Here is a 24,688-nt window from a genome sequence, read left to right as displayed (position 1 = left end):
ACACAATGATACAATACTTTCTTCAAATAGATTACACTAAATTATGTAACTTATGTGCACGTGATGTAGAAACGATGTGATGAGGTCATTTTGTGCATCTACGTCACCGATGCTTCTTGGATCTCATAAGAAGAACACGACTTCCGATTGCAGGAGTCAATTCAGTCTGATTTCAAACACTGCAATAAAAGGAAGCTGAACTGAAGCTAATCAACACCCACATTATACATTTCAATTGCAATCTTTTATTAAATAACCCGAGGGATTTTAATGCTTTGCTACAATAGTACATACATATTTGTAGACATATATGCTGGAATGTATATAAAGACTACGGAAGTAAATTATCTGTAAGATTAAAACTATAAAATAAGTAAACTATATGTACGATAAAATACATATTTTGCACTTGCATACAATACAACGCCGGTTGATACTAAGATTATGGACTAAAATTAATAGGCTCAAATTAAGATACTATCCATTTAATGAACACATACGTTTTTTCTCTGTTGAACCCGAATTTGGTTTAGAACTATAGGTTCCTTGGAGAATATATTCCATAGTTTCTATATTCAGCTTCATAATGTCACAGCCTTTTATCACCATATATTATTAATAATTATCCTCGTATATATTTGTTAGGACTAATAGGGTAAACAATAACTATAATGTCCTGCTATTAGTAGTAACGTAACCAGTAAAGGATAACTAACTATTTAAATTGAAAAGCATTGCATTTAATACATGAGTTAATGTTTATTTTGGGTAACATCACGCCGCAGTGTCAAGTCTAGTCACGTCTGAAACGTACAGTTCAGTCCCAGGGCAACGGGTCAGAATACATTACCCAGGAAAGGAAAAAACTGTTGAAAATGTAAATTCCACCCAAAGTCCAATGTTTATCTAAGGCAAGGCTTCTTATGACGCTAAAATTCACAGTACAAGTTGTCCAATTTTATGTGAAATTCAAAATATGTAGGCCTTTCGGCTCGAAGCTTAGACTTAATTCATAACTTAACTTATTAAATGGCTTTTTTCTAGAATGCAATGCGCTTGTTACACTCCACCCACACCAAAAATCATTCTCCGCAGTAAACTAGACTTACAAAGCCATCCTTTTGTCCCTAATATTTTTGACAACTGCGGTTAATGATTAACAATACCGCTTTTTGACATCCAAGAGGGTGCCGTTGAAAGTGACAAATCGTACATGTGGTTTAACCCAGTGCAGGTTCAACTGGAAGATAACAGGTAGCCAAAAGTATGAACACTTCTGGTACATACAGCTCACTTGGACACTAAGAGGTAACTGAGACATGTGAAGGTTCATTGGTCCAAAATTTGGAAGGCTTTCTACTCGTCACTATGAAAAACCTTAAAGTTGCTAAAGTTATGAATGGTCACTAGTGAAAATCCATTTTTCGCTTAATCCTCTACTAAGCTTATGACTGTAAAAAAAATAAAAACCTTTAAATTATAGATGATGACTTAGAATAAAGTAATTTCACTACCTTCACTAACCGTACAACACGATAGTACACTATGTGTACAAATGGAAATAATGAGTTTTCAGAAATTACTTATTGGGAAACGGAGTTTCAACGCTTTACTAACTTCTAATTGTTCCGATTGAGTCTGTAAAAGGAAGACCAAAGACAATCTTAACTGGAACTTAATTAACTCTGGGGAAGGATAACCAAACAACGGAAGGTAATCGAGGAGATAGGAATTATGTATAGCAGTTTGAATTTGTAGAACGAAATATGTTTCAATTGTACTACCGTTGTTGCTTATGTGTATAACTTTCAGTGGCCTAGACATCAACTATCTATTCATCATTTATCATGAATTAATCATTTCTTCGTGTATGATAATTAATTAACAATATATTTAAACAAAAGTTTTCAAGCATAGTTCGTATGCAGCATCAGAAAACAATATATAAGGCTGCGACTAAACTTTATAATTTTAGAAAAATATTTTTTCAGACTTCTCCAAGAATTAAAAACATGAAAAATCTAAAGTTATAAATTAAATTGTTTGTAATAAGTTTTGCACGACTTTGTAGCTTGGACAATCCATACGTAATATTTTTTGCAATATGTAAGAAAATACGACAGTAATAAACACTAAGGGTCTCGTATTTCGTTAGTATAGACTTAGTGTTAAACACATTGTTGATATCTTGTAGGATTTCCCTATTAAGGCGGATAATGTCTTAAATAATATATTAAACACTGTTGTAATAATTGTAAATAATTATAAGTATTGTAGTACTTAATAAATTCATAAAAAACGTATTATAGATGCGGTATTTTTACATAATTTGGTTGTTTATTAGCCAGTTTTAAGCGATAGCAGTTTTGAAGACAGCGGTCATTAAAATTTGTGCAAATTTTTTATTTTGGTTATTTTATCAATATAAATAAAATCTAAAACTATTCTTAAAATTTCCAAGCAATTCCAAACAAAATATATTTCATCTTCTTTTTGATAACTCTTCCGTTAAATAAGGAACCTTATTCTTTGATATGGTTCTGTTAATAAAAACTATAATTCATACTATAATATCACATAAATAATACTTATAGCATAATAGTATTACATTGCTTAATGTTTCACTCATATTAGTCTTCTTTATTATGCACTGCTTTTATATTATCAACTATATAAAATAATATTGGAGTATAGTGATATTGTCTTTTAGCAAAATGCTGCTTTAGAAATCAATTGGATTGCATACTTACGTTAATAATATTCCGTCCACCAATTTTTGTTTTTATTATTTGTAACTATATTAAATTAGATGATTTTTAATTGCGTAACAGAGTAAATTACCATATTTATTTTGAAGCTGATATAAAAATATTCAAAGTTTTTTATACCAAAAGGTTTTGAACATAAGATAGTTAATTTATGGTAAAATAATTAATTAAAAAACGATTTAAGCATAGATGCTTATTGAACTATTTATTTAAAGTTAAATACGGTTAGTATGACTTTAAGGAAATAACAAACCATATAGGAGTATAACTGTACCATTGAAATTAGTGTTTTATGTTATTAATACACAATTCTTGTTTTCACAATTACATTACAATTATTATATTGTTTATATTGATGGTACTGGTATTAAATAGGTTGAAAATCTGTCTACATATATATTTCTTTTCTTGTATTCTGCTAAAAAGAAGGCAATAACTATTAATAGTCTTAGAATAAAATTTAACTACAATTAAAATTTAATTCCTTTAGATTTTAGAACAACTACTGTACTTCTTTTAGCTACATTGGGTTTAGGCAGACTACTTGGAGTCTTAGGTCATGTTTATCCATTCCGCTTTAATCTATTCTACATAAAGTGTATCTCCTGTAGAACTATAAAAAAACCAATCTTTATAGAATATCTTTTTTACATAATCTATTTTAGACCAATTTTGTATTATATTTTATATATATGAAGCTTGAAATGTAAATATAAAATACTTATAACAATTGATTTCTATTCTTAGAATTTTCATTGTAATTATGGAATTATTTTAAAAAGCTTTATTCTAAATAAAAATGCGGGGGTTTGCAAGATTTTTCGATGCGATTCATGAATTATGGACGTCATAATAGCGCTTTAGATGATTTGTTTATTTCAATACAACCAAGATAGCAGTTATGTGTTAGGTTAGTTATCTACCTGATGAAGAGATCGGATTGTATATCTAAAAACTGTGTTACTTATTCCTCGTATCACCAAACAAAAGTAAATGTCCCAAAAGCTACTGTTACCTTTACAATAATTGAATTTAAAAAAAATCTGTTTAGTAAAGGTAGATTATAAATGTAACGGTCATCTCCAATGTCAGATAGAATAAGCATTATTGGTTGGGATGTTTAATACACTCGACACTTATAACTCTTAATATTGAAATGTTAATGAGTTTCTAATGTTAACTCATTAGAAACTCAATAACCTTAACACCTTACAAGAATAAAAACGTCAAAAGCATATACATATTTCTTGATTTTTTAGTGGCATTAAATGCAATATTATTTTTGTAAATATATTCAATTATATTTTCAATTTTATATTCGTAAATTTAAACGTCCACTTTTAACACTTCTAGAGTTAATAAATGGCAATCTATACTGTCTTCTACACAAAGGCTAAAGATTCCATTGCCAAAATCTAAAAATAATGCTTTGAAAATTTTTACTTATAGATGTAGTCAATAAACCACATACGTAAATACCAACCTTGATATTCCATTCTCCCTGCCAACAGTAACCAGCTCATTACCCCTTTACCCCCTCTACCACATCACACCGTGGCAGCCCCAACTTAATTACAGTATCTCAGATGACACCGGGCTAATGCATGTGTGTGACTCGATCTTCAGGGTGAGATGATAATGATAACAAGGTTGATTTTGAACCTAGAACTAAATTGAACGTAATAAGTTAAACAAAAGTAATTGCTCCTATAATGATTTACATAATCGTTATATTTATAGAGCGTACTAGCCAGTTTCCTATAATGCTTATTACATTAAACGTATAAACTATTGTAAATTGTGGTCAAGAAATCTGTTACATATTAATAACTTACAGAAATGTATTAAGTCAAACTAATGGTTTGCTGCAACAGGTTCAAACTATACATTTTTAATCAAGGCTTAGTTTTGAGTAGCATGTTTTTGGGTTACAAGAACCAGTGATTAAGTATTACGTTGCTTATCTTAGTGATGCACAACAAATTGTAAAATTAGAAAGCAAAATTATACAGCCAATCAAGGCTTACAGAAACGTTTTTGTTTATTATATCACAGTAATAACTGTTTTATGTGACTCATTGTCAATCAAAAATTAATTTTGACTACTGTTATTGATTTAGGTACTTCTGCACACTATCTTTAAGATAAGAAATAACTCCTTTACATCATTATAATTTATTTTCCTTTAAGTTACCTGACAGAATGTTACATTCCTTGTAACTCCTCGGTTTCTTGAACCATACGTAAACCCAAACAGTTTTATGGTCATGAACAAAATCAAAGAATTTTATAAACAATCAGTACAGCAGGAACACGGATAAGGAGATCAAAATTTGTGTTCAAATATGTGCTCCATTTGAACCATATTCCTAGAATATTAGCTTGTAGGAAAGACTATTTATGTCCATGCACATTTCACCTGCCTTGAAAAGGCCCGTTGCCTGAAAATGAGCACATATACCAGTTCTTGACGTTTTTCCGTTTTGGCTAATATATAACAATGTCAAGTGTGCGATATCTTACTTTCTTTGATGTTTATTTGTTTAAAATTTATTTTTGACGATGAGAGGATTGTGAAGGAAACAGGAATTTCCGGACATTTGCCATCGTTCAATGAAACAAAAAATCAATAACACTACGTTTTGAGATCTGCAATCTGATCTCTTCTTCAGTTAAACAACTAACCTAATACATTATTACAAACTATGTAAAAATATCTTTAATGGAATACGATTTGTTATGCCAATATTTGTAAACCACGACCCACTAGGTATGTAATTAGGCCTAGAAATGTATAAGGAAAAAGTATTATAGTTATCGTAATTATTTTGTCTTATATGAATTAAGAACATTAATATAAACATGAGTTTTGAATAAAGTAAATACAGCTTTTCATCTGTATTATGGACCCCATTAAAATTAATTTAGTTCATAATATACAAAGCCTGACTGTATTCAATTACAGAGGCACTTACTACGTGAGTGAATGATAAATACCCCAGGTGATCTCAGGCCCGTCTAGAGCGATCTGATACCAAGAAATACTACAGTTTTGTAGGAAGAGGTGAGAGAGTCTCTTGGCCTTAACATTATTAGTCGGTTCCCACTCATAACTAAAGTGTACATTTTATAACACTTTTAATTTTATTTGAAATATTTTAAGACGTTTATTCGATTTAATATTTAAGGCTGAGTTAATTTCACTGTAAGAACTTTTGATGCCCAATCCTTTCAAATTTGCAACAATATATATATATATATATATATATATATATATATATATATATATACATATTTATTTATTTCATCTTAGAAACAATTGTGGCACTTTATCAGTAAGTTAAGCATAAAAATAACGATATGTATACAAAGGTTTTTTATACACATACCATATTTTTATACCACCTAATAAGACATGTCAACTTTAAACTTAAATAACACTGTAAACAACTGTGAAGTAAACAATGTTGTGTATTGTAAAAAGAACTCTTGTTTAATATAATTGATTACAAGTGGTATTTAGGTAATATTTTTAACAAGTGGTAAATCGATTGAAATATAACACGGCAATGAATTACAAGGATGTCTTATTACAAGGTTTGAACTTGATTTTTCTTCCTTTATGTTCTGATATTAGGATTACTTTCATTAAATAATAACTTAAATACATTGTGACACATTGGCTATATTGAACGGTATACGATAATTGTCTACGTTTGCTGAGAATAACGTATGATCACTCAGAAATATCACAGAACTTATTTTAAGAAATCCGAATGTTTTCCTCTCCTGGAAATCCTTTAAGAAAAGATGATATTTAGTAATCTGAGTAATGGAGCTCAAAACTCTATATAAAGTACAACGAGGCATCATTGATAACTTGTCCGTATCTTATGCGTTTTTTCTGTTATGATTTGAAAATTATTAGGAATATGCTTGTTATCTCATAGGATTGTATAGTTAATAAGAGTAAATCAAAATATTTTATTATTTCATAATCAGAATAACAGAATGATAACATCTGACCGAATTTAGTACTTTTTAAACAGAATTCGTGTTAAAAAAACATGTAATTAAAAGTTTTTGTTCGTTTTTCAGTCTTATCATTAATGCTTATTGAGTTCAAGACAAAAATTCAACTACACCCTGTTCTTTCATAGAATTATGTAATTGTTAAATTGCCACACGCACTCACAGAGGTATATAGTCTTATAATTAATTATGAATTCAATAATTATAAGGATATATAACTTATCTTGGTTAAACAAAAGTAGTTTGACATGTTTTTGGTCTTCCGATCATATGTTAGTTTGGTTATTTAAACGAATATGACAGGTACGGCCAAATACAAAATAATTGAATCGTAAAAAGTAAGAGCTCTGTGATGTAATGGTAGCACATTCACCCGGTAAGTAAAAGATCCGGGTTCGAGTCCTGGCGGAGCAAGTACTTTATGTGATTCAGTGTTTATTAACAAAAACTATATATATAAACGTTTTGATTTTAGGTCTTCAGGATGGGTAAAGTTGATGATAAGAGACCGCCAGCTCAGTTCTAGTATCTCCAGTCGAAGTGGGCAGGGAACAGCACATTCATATTCAGCATATTTGGGCTATAAAAAGCCTATAACGGTGTCCGTAATAGAATAGAACAATCGATCCACCCTTTACCCCCAATATCTCAAACTTTAAGTTACTGATGTAGTTGTCCTGGAGGTACATAGTGTTCCCAGAAGTAAATGACACATTGATTTTACTCTAATCTGTATGGCTTCAACTTTAATATATAAACAACCAGCAAAGGACCCTTCTGGTGGTGTATCTCTACAATTTCCTAAACCAAAATGTAATTATTTAAGCCAAGGAAATTTTAACTCTGGAAATTCGAGCTTAAACGATGGCATCAATAAACGAGGCCTGGAACCTTTCTGATTACACGATCAAGGTAGAAAAGTGTATTTTTGGGTTATGTTTGCAGATATTTTAAATAAAGTGTAACTGTATATTAATTGTAAATATTTCTTTGCGTTTTATATATGCGTTTAGGTTTTTGTGCCTACACATAATTAATATGACGATTTGTATAAATAAAATTAAAACTATTGTTAAAATTATAACGGTTAATTAGCACACTGCAGACTGAAGACCAATTAAGGTTCAGTATTGCAGCTATAACTCTATTGTTAAGTTTAACCTTAGCTATATTCATAAATTGTCCAAATCATGAAGAATAATTATTTGAAATAAAATAAACATCAAAACTTAAATAAAAAATAAAAAAACTAAAGCAAATTCTACCAATCTGAACATAAACATGTTTTAAACCAAAACCTAATGTATGGCAATATCAAACAATAATATTATATATCTCTAACAGTGAATGCCTTGGAACTATGAATTAGGTTTTTCTTAACATGAAGATAAAGAAGTCCTTTTCTAAAACCTAGGAACACTAAAAGTTATTTCAAAATATGAGAAGTTAAATTAACCCGAGCCTAGAGTAGACAGATACAGTTTTCCCTGTAACATCTGGGAGGCTCAGTTTCTCCGAACTCAACTTGTTGATATGTGTCCCGACCATACTCAATCCGTTCCTCGCTTAGTTTGTTTCGTTATTTGTACCAAGTTCATTTTAAAATCGCAACTAAATGCTTTTAGGTTTGAAAGTTATGTCATTTTGAATTGGGATTTTATATCAAACAAATATAATACAATTCCTTTTCTGAATATTTTTCCTGAAGTATATATTTTTAACCCGATAAATATTCAGAGTGATTCATGTTAATAATATGTGTCGATGCATTATTTAATTATGAAACCTAATCTCTTGAGGTTGTAACGAATGATTCATATATGTGCTCCTGTTCATATTATGGGTATATTAGCAAATAGAATATTTATGCACATATTATGTACCTGAGACTAAAGGAGACATATACAGTTTTCGATGAGACATCTGACTGAATGAAGCACAAATTCGCGGTGTTGTCATTGATTTAATGCAATTACTTTTATTTAAATGCCACCAAGCACGTGTTCTCACACATGTAATTGGTTAGCCATCCTATGCACGACATGCCTGTCTATATCATGTTTATTTATTATGATTGATATATGATATTATAATTGGTTATAAGGTTAGCAATAAATTATTAGTTAAAATTGTATGTTTAGTGCTATTTTAATACATCTCTAGAAAATGTAATGCCTATGGTTTTTTAAAAATCGTTTTACAGTCCCTACTACAACTGTAAAATCAATATTAATAGCTCCTCGTTTTATTTAATTGCTGTTCCTTGAGCTGCATTTTAAATTACAGAAAGGAAAACCAATATTTATTTAGCACTAAACAAAATTATATTTTGGATTTCCGTTTGGTGTAGATTTCAAACAGCTGAGATATGTTTAAGATAATTCAAGATATCTAATCATTTGTTTGCCTAATTCAATATTTGAACTTAAATAAGATGATAATATAAAGGATTGAAACGGAAATTTGAATAATATTAAAACGTCTCTAATATATATTTAATTTAAAAATGAATGCATCATTCATAATGTAATCAAATATGTTCATTGGATAAGTTGTAAAAATTATGAATGATTAATAAATACTGCCTGTTTGTACCAATTTAATATAGTAAATGTTTGTCACATAGGGCTGAAAAGATAGCTGAAGTTCACAACCTACATTATTATTCTTTACTCATATTAAATCCAAGGATAATTAATTATTTAAGTATCATTGAGTTTGCTTTTTAACTGCTGTTTTTGGAAATGTCCAGAATAGAGAATATATTTGGAATGGAGGGTGGCTTACTGCAATTCGAAGGACACTGGTAATTTTGGATTGTTTTTGGGCGGCATCATACTATTTAATAATATTACTCTGATAGGGCAAATTGTCACCATGATGGCTGCAAGTGGAGGGCTTAATACCTTAAAAAGGATTAGGGAAATCCCTTTACTAGACCTTTTTGGAAGTCACATTATAGAGCCAATTACAATAGGTAGTTAAAGTTTTCCCCGAAATATATTTCCAAGTGCTTCTCAATTAATTAAAAATCGTAGAGTTTTGCAGCAAGCCACAAATATATCCTTAATTAAACATTGAAATTCGAGATGTAATTTGCCTGTCTTAACATTTTAATCTTGATACCAATCTTGATATCAATATTACAATGACAGTTGGATCAAAAAACTAGTCTTTTAAAATTAGATCTAAAATATCATGCAGATTTGTTGTGCACAATTAAATTAAATGCTATTTTCTTGTGTCACCTTCTCATTCAGCTGAATTTCAACCGAAACTCAAAGCAGAGGGTCAAATCAACACTAAATTTTTTCGAAAAAAAAAACAATAGATGAAACAGGCACTTCCACCTCTTGCCTGCCTAGAATTTCTTTAAAAACCCCTTTTGACGAGGATGGTAGTGGTCAAACATTGCAGTTCATGAAAGGCTTACGAATACATTGATATCTTTCCAAAGAATTCAGAAGGTATTTCCAAGATATGTCTCCTTTTATTTGACTTCAGAATGATTTCTAACCCCTATGAAAGTTAAATTTAAAATATTCCATCATATACGAGTTCCATTCGTTGTAAATTATTTCCTCTCTGATCTGGATCAGCTCACCCACAAACTCTACGTATTTGTCTCTACTTTCATCACGGCGGGAATCGTCTGTTTCAAAAGTCTATTTTATATACTGTCTGATGGGTGTTTAAATGTGTACAATGCAAAATTCATTAGCTCATAAATGTAAAATATTTAAAATTTGAATAAAAATGACAAAAGTACGCCACACAACGTGTTGCTGAGGCTTCTTTGGGGTCTATTCACAATTTAAAGTATATTGTGCATAATTACAGATGTGTTATTATTTCACATATTAAAATGTCGTATGGTTGTACTTAGTTAGCTTTAGACGCGTTTTCATGGTCTTTTAACTATTGTATAATAATTTAATAAATATCAGTATTAGTAATTTGAAGTTTTATTTTAAAACGAAATTACAACTAATTTGAAAGTTTAAAAGTATAACAGTTGGATAAAATCTAAGTAGCGTTTGCTTATATTTGGACCATTTTCTTTATGTTCTTTTCTTCTTTGTACTTATTATTACCTCCCCCCACCGGACGAAGAGGATAGATTCCAATCATCGAAATGTTGTGTATGTATTTTTTAACATATAAAGTTGGCAAATGTACAAAATAATGTTATACTTTCAAAGATGGAATCGTAGGTAACAAACTTTAAACAAAGGACTAGTTTACTACAAGGTAATTCTATTGTGAATACAAGGCCTGATATATATATATATATATATATATATATATATATATATATATGTAATTGTTTCTGACACTTGATTTATTAACGTAGCTTAGAATAAGGAAACATACATTTTTATATAAATAGGCTTCTGATGCAAGTGTTCATAAATGAAAGTCGTCTTACTTTGTTTCGAAAACTATAGCTAAAAATATTTTTCCTCATTTGTTGACACTTCATTTTATAAATTAATTTTATGCGTGTCAGTAAATATTAACAATTGGTCCTTACTTATTAGAAACTGGTGTTACAATGTAACCAAAGTTTTATGTTTAGAAGATGCGTACTTTAAAGCAGGTTATAAAATTAGTTTTAGATACAAAATCCGCGTTAGAAACAATATTGAGAATTCAAAATGTTTAACATATTCTACATTATTATCTGTACTTACATGTCCTGACTGACTGACTGATTAACTAAATGCTTCTACGCCCATTGGTAGCTAAAGCGTTAACGTTAAGATTGTTTTCCTGTTATTGATATAAAGCACACACAAACTAGAGAAACCGTACTTTTCTAACCGTATTTAACTGATGTTAAATGTAGTTTTATTTTTCTACTCAAGTACTATTTCTTAACGAGATATATTGAAATTGGGTTTTAAAACGTTGTAGTAATCAAAGATCAAAAACACAAGAGGTGTATATATTGTAGACTATAAAAATAAAATTTAAAGAATTATGGGTGGACTGTTTGTGGATAAACTCTCGAAATTTTGTTCAGTAATTTAGGATGAAGTTCCATATGCAACTACGTAAAAATGTACATAAAAATGTCTAAAACTTGCTCTTTCAAAGAAAGAATTCACACAAAATGAGATCGGGTGAAGTATAAAGAATCAGCGCTGAGACTTTCAAACTGGTCATGTTCTAGGTTTTTATATTCTACCATCAGGAAAAACTAAAAATAGCAACGATACGGAAGCTTATACTTTTACCTTTACGAGTTACGACTGTAAAATTACGAGTTTATTGTCAAATATATTTTTGGAAAGTGCTAGTGGTTCAAGGTCTAGTTGCGATGAGATTTATAAGTTTAGACTGTTACTTGGTCGGATATAGAGGCTATTATTAAAATATTAAAGCTCTTAAATCACCGCTTAATCGTGCCTAGTAGTGGTTCCCATATTTATTCATGCTTTCTTCTTGGTAAAATGGTTTTGAGATTGTTTAGAAAAAGTAACCTAATTTCTGGCCTATATAATTCTGTAAAGCAATGGTTTTGACTGTCATATTAAGGGCCCACAGACAATTATATTATACTTTCTAATAATATCTCAGACTTTTTATAGTTTGCATACTTCAACCCAAACGTCATACGCGTCAGCAAAATAATATTAAATCAACCTCATATAATCATATTCACACGCTTAAATGGCATATTTCTGTCCCTTTATCTGACTTGTATAATGACGATGAATTAATATGTTGGTTTAACAGACGGATTTAGGAGAGTCTTAGTAAGAAATCTTTATCTAATAAAAAAAGTAGTTTTATACTTTTAACCCTTTTGATAACCTAAAACTTTGAATTTCACATCAATAAATGCAACTGACCATCGATTTCTTTCTTAAGATAAATTTCTCTGTTAATTTATAATTTAGGAGCCCTTATCTAGAAGTGTGTTGCAAAGAAAGCCATATTATTACATGGGCGAATGGTGTAAACAAAACTGGGGTAGTATTATAGGCACATTTATTACATAATTCTTTTATTTCCTATTACTCTTTTTTATTTTTTATATCAACTGACATTATACGTGTTTATTCATAACTACAATCGTACCATATAACATAATTATTCATAAATACATCCATATTTACGATAAAGGATAGATAAATGTTAACTTGTTACAAACTTTTCGTGGTCCTATGTTTGTGAAAACATTTTTAACCTTTACATTTAAAGAGCCTATGTAAAGACTACATTAATTTTGTAACTTAATACATTCGTAAAATATGGTGTTTGAGAAATGTATTTATAATAAACTTATGCACCGTATTCGTCTATTATAAACCAAATATAAGTCAAGTCTGAGGCATGCATTCAAATTTCAGTAAATAACACTGTAACACAAACTGTGAATGATATGAAATTTCCCGACTACTATAATGTAACAATCACAGCTCCTGCAGTCCCAGCACGTTGCTGAGTGTGGTAACAGTCTATGTCACTATTGTTCTGAGGTTAATGCTGGTGGTAACATAGTTGTAGCTACATGCCAAAAATGACGATATCATTTAATGTGTCCTGAAAGCTATTCAGGTAATTAAATGTTTCAGGTTTACAACTATGTATAATTATACGTGGACAATTCTTTAAAGATCGTTATAAAATATTTACTAATAATTTAAATAAAATAAAATATGAACTCAATACTTACTCTCATATAATATTTGAATGAACGTTATGGCATCATAAATAAAAGAAATATTAAATTGAAATTATAATTTTTGTATGAATCACTAATTCCACCACTTTTGGTAGGTGGATAGATCCTAAATTGTACAAACAATTGTTATTACTATTACTAAGTAGTTAGTTCCGTCCCATTAAGAAGTTTTATGAAAGAGATAAACATTGTTGTACACGCAGACTCTAAATGTGTATAATTACAACTGAACTTTAATTAAGACAACTGCTGTTGTACATTCTTTATTGCTTTAAGGAAAACTTCACTCATGGATGATTAAATATTCTTATAAGTACAAGTTTCAGATTTCGAATCATTGTTTAAAATATTTCTAATACATTAAATTCATCATCTAATACATCTAAAACTTTAATTTCATCAATGTATGATCTGAAACAAATCCGATTCACGAGGTTATACTGTATTTCTTGACTTAATACCTCTCGCGTATTAGTGTATACAAAAATTATCAGTATTTTTATAACTGAGTGTTTTGCGAATTTTATATTAAAAAATTAAGTAAATGTCTTATTTTCTCCAAACGTTATTCATATATAAATGTCATGTAACACACTACCGTATTCAAGCCAAAATGTCTCAACATAAAAACACTGAATTTATCCGATTTTAATGATTTTGTGGCCAAATGATTATCTTTTACTTATACAAATAAAATTAATACTTTCGTTCATTGCCTGTATTTAATGAAATTATACAACTTTGCTTCATATAATTATAAACACTTGTTTCTTTGTGTGTTTATCAACACAGGCAAAGAAATAATCTAGACCTACTGCTTTATAACTGTGCCAATATTGCTACCTTTAAGGTCTTAACAGCATGTGTTTGGATTTAATGACGCGCCCCAAATCTAAGCTGTACAAAATATGTTGGAATCTAAACTAATATAATATCAACAGGCCAAATGTTATTATATGTTAGAAACATTATAGAATCATAGAGGTGATAATTAACCATCTTTTACTACTGAAACACATTACTAGGTTATTGATAGCTTTGTATTGCTAAATTTATATACAGTGTATTACAACATATCAAAATGTTCTTGGGTTCTATATTACTGCATTATGAGTTACCTATTTTCCAACAAAACTAATACGTTAATAATAAAAAAAATTTTCAATAAAAGCTAATGTGGAGACTTTTATTGCAAGTATTTAATAAAACACTTTCATAAATTTATTACATTGTCCAATGTAAGCTAAAACATTCTTTATGCAGAAATTATCAACTCTAAAAGTTGTTATAATATAAAAACACAGAATTATACAGTTAAAATAGGGGGTACTACATTAATTTTTATTATTTAAATGTAAGACGTATGGACACTATCTGAACATCGTCGTTGCTCTTGTAATTCACAGTAATTTGATATTCTACAATGCCAGCTGCTACAAGATAACAAGGATTCAGTTTTTATATTGCTATTGTTTATTCTAGTAAGGTTGTTGTTAAAGCTGTTACAGCTAGTTAGCTAATAATCCTAACATTTTCTATAGATACCTTTACCCTTTTAGTACATACTTAAATGTGTATCAGATGTCTGTTGATTTGTGATCAGAGAATGGTTGTGTTAACGCTGCTGATGTCTACACCAGAGTGTTGTTACAGCTGGTGTTGTTGTTTAGCAAATAATCCCAATGTTTATTGTCCTAATAGGAAATCAGTACTATGCTGAGTTTTAATGAGAGAGCAACAAATCGATATTGAATTTGCTACGGTTTACTCCACAAAATCGCTGTTACACTTGTCACTGGGGGTAAGTCGATAACCCTACCTCTTCTTTCAGTTGTCTACAGTATTTCAAAATATAATCTATTGTGTATGGTTTGTGATGGTTTTTGTTGATACATTTTAGATCTGATCAGAAAATGGCTATATGTTGAAGATGATGCAGGCAAAGTTTTATCACAGCAGGCGATATTGCTAAGCAAAAGAACACCTATTTGTAAAAGTACATTCGTCGTAGGTGGTTGGTAGACGAATGTAGACCTATTGTGACCTGTATTATGTAGATTAGTTGTCATGATTAGTGCTGTGTATAGTTTTTTATTAAGTGTATGTTTTAGAGTTAGCGAAGTTGACACACAACATGGTGGTTGTGATTCCTGACTTATGCGTGTCACATCGCTTTGGTATGATTTGTTTATTTCAACCAAGTTTGTAATTATGTATTAGATTAATTATTTACTTGAAAAAGAGCTCAGATTTCAGATCTCTAAACGTAGTGTTACTGATTTTTTGTTTCAATGAACGATGGAAAATGTTTGCGAAAATCCTGTTTGCTTCACATTTCAGGTTACTCTTATACGCAATTTATTATTATATAATACCTAGTACTTTATTTTAAAGTTTAAATTTCGTACAAACAACTGCAAGATATGACATATCATATTAAACTTAAGACTAAATTTGATGACAAGATCTTGTAGTTAATATGTATTATATTTTCTATTTAATATATCTATACTTGTTTTGAACACTTAAAGTATGGGAAGTAACCTATAATGACATAATTTATCCTTGGATCTTACATAATTTTGGTACGTTTACATGTTACTATAAAGCACTGAAATTATGTCATAAAACTCAGTTGGTATGTGTTTAACTACGATTCTTTTATATAACAAGATGTGTTCAGATGCTATATGTATATCTACTACTAAGTGTAATTACATAATACGTTTTATATATTTTCTATTGCCTTTAAAGTTTTATTTAGTTTTTTTAGGGTAAAAAAAAGACATAAGCAAATGTTTATCACAGCCTGTTCACTTGCCTATTTTATGTTTACTTAACATTCTTGAGATTACTAATATTTTGTATTTTTTACCTCGCATCATATAATTTTTACAATGGTTTTCATTTTGTAAAATTAAATAACCTTTTGCATTTTGCTTTGGGTTGTTTATATAATACATTTTTTATTTCTATAAAATATGTTACAAATTTAAGAGATTATGCACTTTGCATAATATTATCAGTATTAACACAACTGACATTCCTGTTTCTCTGGGACACCATAACGGATATGAGAGCAGTCGGGTCACGTAGACCACGTACTCCTGTCCTCAGAGATATGGTTACAATATGCCCAGTTATGTTGATTCAAGCAGTTAAACGTGAAGCAAAATAAAGACTGAAACATGCGATTGGGACTTTATCGTTGGGGACTTAAGATAATAATGTAGCTTCTGTATAATTTTAAATAACTGTAATAAAAATACCTAAATCTGATCATATGTAAGTAAATAAAGTTATTGTGCACCCAATAAGCGCAGAACCTATTAAAAAAGTTCAACTCCACTAATGACACCAGAGATCATTTAGGAACACCGAAAATTGTTACACGACTGGAAAACAGTTGCTTGGTAACGGTAAAAGCTGTAAAGCAACTTTCGTTTTTAGTTCATAACAAATGGTACCAACTTTTATTCCAGCGACAATAGAATCATGCACACAAATTAAAAGCGACATGTTGAATTTCTTGTTGAGGTGTTCAGATAAACATTTCATCAGTAATAAAAAAGATGCTATGGCTTCCAATAGTTTTTAGTAGAGTGTTGTTCCTAAGTTCTGCTTAAAAAGTCGATGTTTTCAGATCACTCTTAAGATCCGCTTTCAACATGGTAATATAGTTTAAATTATTTGATAAATATTAATTCGTCTCAAATCCTTGAATTTTAATGCATACATTTAGAAATCAGAGTCTCATTGCTAATATAGTGTAAAATTACGATTGTATGTTAATACTATTGGCTTATAATGTATATTTAGATATTGTTTCTTATGAAAAATCAATATTGAATACAAAATATGAGAAGGTTGTTACTTCATAAATATGTAGAGCTTATAAAGATGCGTAAAAATTAGAAAGACTTGTAGTTTATAGCATATACAATCAGCACGTGTAACAAGTACTGTTTAATGGCGGTAGCAGATGTTATGGTAAAGCTAAAAGATCCTCCCCATTATACACAGCTGTTCAAGGTGTTCATGTTTCATGCATCAGTTGAGACTGCCGCAAGCTAGTGGATAAGTGTTGGCTTTGAGCCTATTCATGGCATATGTTTGATGAAAAATGGCTTTTGTGTAAATTTACGATATTCCGGCATTACTGGCTTTTGATAGTTTTACACCAATATATCGAAACGAGTGTTTAAAGTTGCAAGATTATTTTAATTGCAGTTTGACGAAATTTATAGCCAATCCCTTAACATATCCTAACAATAAATTAAGGAATAAATCCAACCTATGTAACAATTGATATTATTAAATGTTAAATGTTTCTTATAGTTTACCACATTATCGTTGCCCCGTTAAACGTTTCTCAAACTACTCACATTTCGTCAAACTATAATCGAAATAATAAAACTTTAATGTTAAAAAATAGCGCTCCTACCACCATATAGGTCAAACCAGTTGAAAACGTACAAATTCAGTATTAGCGAGTGTTTGGAGAGGTTGGTTATTACAAGCTCACCATAGATGAACACTTGATGAAACAGTAGTCAGTGTGGTGCTTAATTATGTTTATACTGTTGTCAATATTCAGATGTGTTTACCTTATACTTTGTGTACTGGATTAACTATGATCGGTTGCACACTGACCCAACTGGTAACATGCACACGTTTTACCGTCTACTTTGTTTATTGGAATACCACTTATCTTTAATTGTTCGGTAACTTAGCTATTATTGTTATCACGGTATTGGTGATAGCTAATGGCAAATATATATTTATGTAGATCAGGTCTAGTGGTGCCTGTTCATTATTTTAAACAGTTGTAAGTTTCTTGTACTGGTATATAATTGGATAATTTCTGTAAGAGCTGTATTTACTAATCTATTAAAAAGGACATTTATTTTAGGGCCTCCTTCTCAATAACTCGAAGGAATTGATACTCCACGCACCACATTTGCAGGTTAAATTACATGTTTTTTGTTTCATTAAAGTTCAATTAATTAAAATTTAGAAGCATTACTAATGCAGCGTGTGTAACTAAATAACAAAATATGGTTCCAAATCCATGGCATGCGGTGTATTAAAAATGTCTTATGTAAAAATTTACATCATCTAGTAAGGAATAATTCCTTCTGTAAAAGATGGAGATAGCTAAAGAATTTGAAGTTTTTCAAGTAATTAAAACATAAATTATCTTATCTAATGGTTACTATAATAAAAATGTTAAACTTGTAATAGAGTATCTTAAATTTTCCGATGCATTAATTTATAAATATTGAACTCACCTTGTAAATTAAAGAAGTCATCCAAAGATAATTAGAGATTAATAAGAGACTTTCTGGTGTTTTTCTGCAAACGAATAAATTATTTCAGCTACAAGAATGTTCTTCATTGTTCGAAAAAAATATTGTATTATTGTCACTTAATTCAATAAATTCGAGTGGTATTTTACAGATAATTTTAAGTACCAATACCTATTGCTAGACAGGATGAGATGTATTGTACACAATGTATTATGTATGTATTTTAGAATGGTATAAATAAATTCGCTTCTTTAAATATTTTCAGGAGATAAATAATTATTTATTTAAAATGGTAAATGTAAGTAATTGGTTTCTAATAATGGCTATTATATTTCGTTCCAAATCATGAAACCATATTGATATAAATATAATTTTTATCTCATAAAAACTATTAATAGTAAATTTTACCAATCATGAAATCGATAGTCGATTTGCAGAATTTAAAAATGGAAACTGTCTTTTCGTGAAATTAGATTCCTTTGTTTCTCCAAGCAAAGGAATCGATTTTAAACTTAGTAGGTATTTAAGCGGGAGACTACCAAAAAGATAAAACTTTATCAAACGAAATTCCTTTCTAAGATCATATTTTATAGCTTGGCTGACTTAAAACTAATCTTTATACACGTTAATGAAAATAAATCTGGTAAAGTTAACCGTATAAATACCAACTGTTTAGCGATTTTAACTTTGAGTATCTTTATCTAGTTAATTAACTGACCGTTTACGATTTCAAATCTTCAACCTGAATTTACTTCAAAAACATTGTACCTCCCATCCTCTGAGAGTCAACGAAATTTAAAATTACACGAAGTGATACCTAAAGGTTTCCAAATTTTTTTAGTTTAAATTGTATTTTCTAAAGTTTACTTACTCTATTTAGGCCAATCTTGAGAAACTGAATAACTTTATATCACTGTTAATTATACACATTTTTGAAAGCCTTATTACTGATACAAAAACCTGTACATATATCTACATTTATATATGTACATATTTTATAATTTATACCTCCAACCATTGAACTGTAGGAAAAATCAAATAAAAATATGTCTAGGCCAAATAAATACTTAAAAAACACTTTCTTATGCGTAGAACAGCGTTTACTCATGGCTTTACACGCAATTTCCCACCAAATAATATGAACGTAATCATATTCATTTTCTGGAGATATACTTCAATAATCCAACCTTTTGAACCTTACCACAATAGTTGAAGAAAATTTTAGAGAGCAACGTTTGAGAGCCCTAATTTCAGAGAGAGAAATAAATATTTTAAATACAAATAAAGCAATAAATGAGATTCCTTGGCATTCCGTATATCTGACTGCATAACTCCAAAACAAAATGAATCCGGTAACACTTGAAGTATTTAAAATCTATGTATATTAATCATAAAGTCGATGTCTGTAGAGTTGTTTTTACATTTTCTTATAATGTAATATGCTGGAGTCATGTTATATTTTCAAACGGTAGTAGTCATATTTTAGGTAGGCCTACTCATTTTCAGTTTAATTGAATTGAATTAAAACATAATTCAATTGAAGAAAAATTATTCTACAAGAAATTCATTCAATTTCTGAAAATTTTATGCACACGCGTGGCTGATAAGCAAAAACCTAGTACCTCCTCGTTAGTTATATATAATAGAGCAACACAAGTCTTACATTCCGAAATATCTGTTTAAAAACTACAAAAGGCTAAGGTGAATTAAAGCATGACAAGAATACAGTATTCAAAAATGTAACTCATACTAAATTACTTGTAATAATTTCAAACTAGAATGAATTATGATATAACAAAAAACAGCAAAATAAAATTGATATTTCTATATACCTTATTTTTTTGTTTATTATACGAAGCGTATATATTATCAGTAAGGGATAAAATGTCAAAGGATATTAAAAGTGGTATTATTTTGAAGTTTTGCGCTTGTAGGAGAACTTCTGATTCGAATTGGTTTATTTACTAGCTCAGCTGCAAAAAATATTGCCTATCATTATACAAAATGTATTTTAATTCAGCTACTTTCAAAAGTATTTGTGGGTGTTATTACATTATATGTTGGTATTCCTATAAAGGTATATGATATTGGTTTTCCTGTAGAGATATTTTTTATATCTCAAATATAGGATCAATGAATGATGGTGAAAGTGAGTTTTTGCTGAAATTTTACCTTTACATAGAAACCGTCCTATATTATTTCGATCTACAGGGCCATAAATCTTAAACTAAAATCTTACACTACCCATAAAGGGCTTACCATCCCAGTTTATCGTTGTTGTGAATTAATAAGGTGCTAAAGGATGATATTACAGCTTCTATACAACATCAGATCTAGTGTTTCTGTGAGCAAGCAATTAGGGGTAACAAGGAAATAGATAACAATAATTTACATACTCAGAAGAACACTAAAACCAACGGATTGATGGCATTACAATTTCAAATTGATTATTAAAAAATATTTTGTTTTTTGATATAGCTTATATCCTCTGGATTGACATTTTCCACGTAACGATTGTTAAAATACTTTACACAATTGTTTTTAAACACTCACTTCTATGGTTTTATAAAAAAATGGAATATATTCCAAAAAACCTTTTACCTTTACATATGAAACAGCCTTACTTCACAGTTATGATAGCCATAACGCACAATATGTAAATATTGTGTATAATCAATTACACTATTTTATAGCAAATATAACTGTGATTAAATATAGCGTTATTCGTTAGTGCGGTTACTGCGTATTATCTACTACTAGTCTATATAATTTTAAGTTTGTTCAAGGAAAGAATGCCTTATAGTTATAGTTTATTCCTGTATAATATTACAAAATATTAATGGTATCAAATAGCATGTCGGAATATAAATTACAGTAAAAACATTGTCCCGTTAATGCGTTTGTTTTGTAAACTTACTTAATTTGTTAGTCCTACATTTTTTCAAGCCTTTTTACTCAAGTAGCCTATTCATGCTTCATCATCCAGAACATAAGCAGTCTACTAACATAATAAACGGCACCTCTTCCAAGAAAAAGTACTTATACTTTTACAAACCTATGCAATATTGTTTAATCTTATGTATTTTGTATTCGTGCTTCATTATCCAGAACAAGCGTTACCATTACCGCAGTGTACTAACATTATAAACCACAGTTATTATACGATAGTCTCTGCTATATTGTATAATCGTAAGTATATTTTAATAAATAAAAACTGAGTGTGATTATGTTTATGAATGTGATTGAAGTTGAAATATTACTTTTTAAAATTTATTATTTTAAATCGTGTATTAAAAGGAAGTACCTGAATTCAGTAGCTATAACATGTAAAAAATACCAGAGACCGGTTTTATTCAACATTCTGAGAGTATTGCATTCATTACTTACATGTTGAAAAATCAATGTAAATCAGTTTGAACTTATATTAGCAGTACAATCAAAAATGGAATACATGTTTTGCTATTCCAGACCTTGAGTAACTCACAATAAAAAGCTTGGCTAACTTTTAACTGGTAAACTGGGCTTAGCTGGAATAATTCAGCTGACACCAACAAATTTGAATATATACGTAACCCTTAAAAACCTTAGAGAGTTCGTCCCAACTAAAGTCTGTTTGTTGTTACAGTTTATTTTTGTCGTATTAGCTGTTTGGATTAGTTATTTAATTCCATTGTTAATTTGGTAATTCCAATGATAAACAGATTTACCTGAATGCTCTTTTCATGTAAAAAATAGAATACTTTTTAAAATAAATTGAATACTTTCTGATTTTAATTGAAGAAAGTACAGAATGCGAATCATAAACTTTAGTTGGGAAACCACTTTTAAATACTCAATTTAGGATTTGAACTGATATGCAGTGTCTATTTTAACTATCTGGATAATGCTAAATCATATTATTTTTCATTTAAAGACAAAAACATTTCACATTGTGAACAAAGGTCTCTAGCACTTATTTTCTCATCTGTTTGTATGTATGTGCGTTAAAAAAAATAAAAGACTACTTATCGATGCAGGTATATTGCAGGCTAATTTCTTACTTTTTATTTTAATGTATATCCAAATACTGCATGGAGCTCCAATACACTTAAAAGGAAACGTAGCAATTAATCGGCTAAATATAAGCAGGGAGACAAATTTCGAGTTACGTTATGACGCTATATATTATTTGTTTTAGTTTGTAAAATATTGAAACATTCACTGATTCTATTTCAGCACCGGTATATGTCCACATAGCACTGTATTAAATGATATTTGCAAGGGCGACCAAATACTCATGAAGTACCGTAAACAATAATTAACAAATCTTCCTTATTTAAATCTTTTTAACAGTATAAAAACTCTAAGAAGGGTCCTACAGACCATTTTCGTGTGAATAGTATTTGATAGCTAGCTACTTCACAAGTGGTGTTGTCATCTAACTTTTAGACGATAAAAAGTAATATCAAACTAAAGTAACTTATAGGCTTTAAAAAACTTATAAATGTTTGTTTTATCGTATTATTTGGCTAATCGTTAGTACACTCTATCACTCTATGAGTCATTTAAGTATTTCCAGATGAAAAACTCCACAAATATATCGAGAATAACCTGACCTATAGACCTCAAATTTCTAATGAAGCTTTACTTCTAGATAGGCAACATATAGTCAATGACGGTGCTTGTCGCTCCACGGGATTTTGCTCAGCGTCAGGGAAAATGTTTACATCGGGCTTAGGGTAAATGATAAATGATATGGGCTAAATAACAAATGATATGGTAAAGCGTGTACTCATAGTTTGAAGATTTGTATTCAACCTCAGTTAAGCCTGTTACTTCTTACGTTCTGTGTCGTACTTCTACCTTGCACAATAAAAAGCGTATAAGAAGAATACGTTTCTTTCCAGAACAACAATCGTCATTGATAAATTGACCATAGTTAACTAATCATAATTTACCATACAAAACAATATGATATAAGAGTTCACTTACATACGACATCTGTTTTAATGTCCTCCATTTCTTATAATCTTTACATCAATTGATTACCCTTTATAAAAAAATGTTATCATATCTTTAAGGTAATTCAGCAAAAATAACCCATTGTCCGCTCACCGTAGGGATTACTCCATTGGGGGTTTTAACAGTAAAACTATGAAAAAATAAATACATCTATTTGATGTATATGTACAATATATGTACAATATTGAAATCTTATGAAAGAGTTAAAAACTGTGGAAATTTAATTTCTAAGTGATAAAGTGTGGAGTATAATTAGTTTAACAGTATTTGTTTCGGTAGGATAAACAAGCAACACTGATAAAAGAATCGCATCAGATTAAAATGTTCTGTTCATTCCCTATTCTTATCTAACGAAAAATCATCTAAAAAATCAAAGAAAAAAGACACAATCATCTGCAAAGATAAGCACCGTAATCTGCTACCTAGAAAGAAGCATCCCTCATGTCACTGCTGCAATTACGTTGCATATTCAAATTAAAATGTTTCATAATATAATAGAAAAAACATTATCCTCAAAAACCAGATAAAATAAATTTGATCATTTACTCAAATAAAATGCATACACCTTCCTGCATACATTAAACTAAAAGAATAATGTCTAAATTTTACAAAGTATTTTTAAATTTTCTTTCTTCAACTTAACACAAAGTGAAGCTGGTATATATCGTAGGTGGCTAATGTTTGAGATGTGCATGACGTCATAAATTTACGTTAGTTAGGTATATAACCTTAATTAGAGGTAATTAACTCGAGGCTCGAGTGAATGGATCTTGGGGAGGGGTGTTTTATTTGTACAGTAATGTGATCATGTTTTGGATTTAAATAGGGATTGTGATATCACACGTGCCGTGCGTTGATCTAGTATAATATTGATATATCGGTAA

This window comes from Homalodisca vitripennis, chromosome 5 (assembly GCF_021130785.1).
Source record: "Homalodisca vitripennis isolate AUS2020 chromosome 5, UT_GWSS_2.1, whole genome shotgun sequence".
Classification (NCBI taxonomy): Eukaryota; Metazoa; Arthropoda; class Insecta; order Hemiptera; family Cicadellidae; genus Homalodisca; species Homalodisca vitripennis.
Note: the sequence above shows the minus strand (reverse complement) of the source record.